Here is a 3153-nt window from a genome sequence, read left to right on the forward strand (position 1 = left end):
GGTAATTTTTTGCAAAAGGCAGAAATCAACAGGGCCAAGGTTAGTGGGCCATGAAGCAGAGTGACTACAGAGCTGCAGGCAGAAGATTGGATTATATTTAATACCCTCCTTGCTCCAAAGTTCTGGAGAGGCACCAGAAAGGGAAATGCCACTTAGCATGTGGGAGATCTGCTGAACCCAACTCCATGTGGCCAGGGTATCCTTATTACAGATTATAGCACATTATTGAATGGACTCTATGGAGGGGGGATGAAAATGCACCGCTTGGATTTCCTAATTCAGGGAAGACAGTTGGCAGGTAGCCTCAGCTGCTGCTCCCCAATCCCCTTCCAGGTTGTAACACCACCATGCTCCCTAGGCTGCTTTCCAGTGAAGGACGGGGTATGGTTGTGAGTACTGGTTCAGGGTGCTTCTGTAATGGATGGCTTTGGCTTAAGGTTTTCCCACTGATCTGGTGAAACTTTCTTAGAATTGAGTCCCTTTCTAGTCAAGCTTTCTTCTTTCCCCACTCACCTTTCACAGGTGTCAGATCAGCTCCACAAACTGAAGGCCCTTCCTGCCCAATCTGCTCCCCTTGTCCCTCCTGGGCATTTCTCCCGATCTACCTCTTGCATCTCTAATATTACCTGTGGAGTACCTGCTTGTCAGAGCACCTGAAGTCATACACACTCCTTATTTTACACTTCTGGTTTCCTGGCCTCTTCAAATATTTGGTTTTATTTTTAATGATTATATTCTGAAATTGAGATTTTATTGAAGTTTAGAAAGAGACTGGAAAGAGATCTTATTTAAGACCCGCTAAGTAGTGGATCCTATAGGATACTTGGAGTTCGCCCAAGGGATTCTCATCAATAATTGCAGAAGAGAACTTTGCGATGGGAGCTCAGAATTATTGACATTACAGGTTTTATTGTCGCTAACCCACTTCTCATGCTCAGGTTTTAGAGAAGAGGACCCCACTTGGGTCTCTTCGTCTATTTATTCAGTTCTTTCATCTCTACCACAGTTACTCTAGGTGGTTCCAGAATGGCCTCACTCTTTACTCAGAATCACCATTCCCAACATTCAGATTGATGTAGTCTTGCCCACTCTCCAGACTTCTGCACTCAGGAGGATTCCCCTAAGGGCTTTCACTTTCATTATCCAGCTCTGGTCATGTCCCTCCCTCCACCCATCCCCACAACTGTCCATCAGATGTATCCAATCATGAAGAGAATTCAGTTCCTTTTCCACAAGACTCTTGGACCCCATTCAAATGTGGAAATATGCCTAGGCACATGTTTAACAGTCCCCAGACATTCCATTTAAAGCAAACATGTGGCTGGGCATGGTGACTCACACCTGTAATCCCAGCACTTTGGGAGGCTGAGCGGGCAGATCACCTGAGGTCAGGAGTTTGAAACCAGCCTGGTCAACATGGTGAAACCCCATCTCTACTAAAAATACCAAAATTAGCCAGGCATGGTGGCGGGCGCCTGTAATCCCAGCTGCTCAGGAGGTTGAGGCAGGAAAATTGCTTGAACCTGGGAGGCAGAGGTTGCAGTGAGCCAAGATTGTGCCACTGCACTCCAGCCTGGGTGACAGAGTGAAACTCTGTCTCAAAAATAAATAAATACATAAATAAAGCAAATAAGTGGTACTTTGGGTCAGATAACTGTCAAGAGTATTACTTCCCACCTCAAAGGCATCTGGCATTTTTTGAGTGGCTGCATGGTTAGGGCTATAGTGGGCACCATGGGAGGCAGGCTCACAGCCCTGCAGTTCTTGCGGAGTCAGGGTGCTGAGGCAGTGGTGGCAATGAGGGAGCTGGATGAATCTGCAGAAAAGGTTCTCTTGGGACAATTTGGATTCCCTTTAACTGGAACAGAGACAAGGTGATGCAGACAGAAAACACTGTATATTTAAATCTGGTCCCAATATCCCTCCAACCTTCAGTGCCTTCAGTGAGGACCATGTTGGAAGCAGGTAGTCATGAGGACACACGGCTCCAGCTGGAAATAACAAATGTTCAAGTAAAGGCTGAAACTTTTTACCTTTCTACTATTGTGCCTTGGGGTGTTATAATAATTCTGGATGTTGGAACAGAATAGAAATGTTCTGTTGAGAGCTGACAGAGAAGTTGGAAGATATTTGGGTAGTATCTGGGCCTTTGACCTTACCTCAGACTAGAAGTGATGGAAAGAAAAGAGGCACCAGGTGATTGGTGAGAACGAGGTGGCATTCCCCTCACACCTTTATGAGGTGATCCTGGCCCCCAGTTTCTACTGAACTTACACCACTAAGGGCCTTTGTGATACCCAGTAAGCCATTGGCTTCCAATCCTAGTTAACTGGATTCCAAGTGAGCCTCTGAGACCTAGAGAAGTTGTCAGAAGTGATGTTTTTTCCTCGTTTGGATAGAACTAGTGATGTCAGAAATACCTGCTCTGTGGCAAGCACCTGGATTTCTAGGAGTTCACTGTACCTGAGCACAGGAAAGATTGAAGAAGCCAGATCAGTGCACAAACTGGAAAAAGTCCTGGAAAATTTGAAGAATGCAGGGATTGAACCAGATGATTATTTCATGAGTCCCCGTGAGAAGAGACTAAAAGAACTCAAAGCTAAGGAGCAGTCAGGAACCCAGACAAGAAAAACATTGTGGTTTTCATCTCAGAACTTGTGTGACATTGGCCAGACGCAGTGGTTCACGCATGTAATCCCAGCACTTTGGGAGACTGAGGCAGGCAGATCAGTTGAGCTCAGGAGTTTGAGACCAGCCTGGCCAACACGATGAAATCCCATCTTTACTAAAAATACAAAAATTAGCCAGGCATGGTGGTGCATGCTTGTAGTCCCAGCTACTGGGGAGGCTGAGGCAGGAGAATCACTTGAACCCAGGAGGCGGAGGTTGCAGTGAGCTGAGATTGTGCCACTACACTCCAACCTGGGCAACAGGGTAAGGCTCTGTCTCAAAAAAAAAAAAAAAAAATTAAGTTAAATAAATAAGTGAACAAGAACATGTGTGATATCATCTGTAATGAAGCAGGCATGCCCTCCTTACACTAATATATTGTAGTGGCTTTGCTTTTTGCTATTCGCTTTTTTTTTTTTTTTTTTTTTTTTAAAGACATGGGGTCTCGGTCTGTCACCCAGGCTGGAATGGAGTGGTGCGATC

At 45.4% G+C, this 3153-nt stretch overlaps 1 pseudogene; it reads left to right on the forward strand.

Annotated features, from left to right (window-relative positions):
* Positions 1 to 1694: 1694 nt before the first annotated feature.
* Positions 1695 to 2847, forward strand: LOC119618607 (nuclease EXOG, mitochondrial pseudogene; annotated as a pseudogene).
* The last annotated feature ends 306 nt before the right edge of the window (positions 2848 to 3153 follow it).

This window comes from Chlorocebus sabaeus, chromosome 18 (genome assembly GCF_047675955.1).
Source record: "Chlorocebus sabaeus isolate Y175 chromosome 18, mChlSab1.0.hap1, whole genome shotgun sequence".
Taxonomy (NCBI): domain Eukaryota; kingdom Metazoa; phylum Chordata; class Mammalia; order Primates; family Cercopithecidae; genus Chlorocebus; species Chlorocebus sabaeus.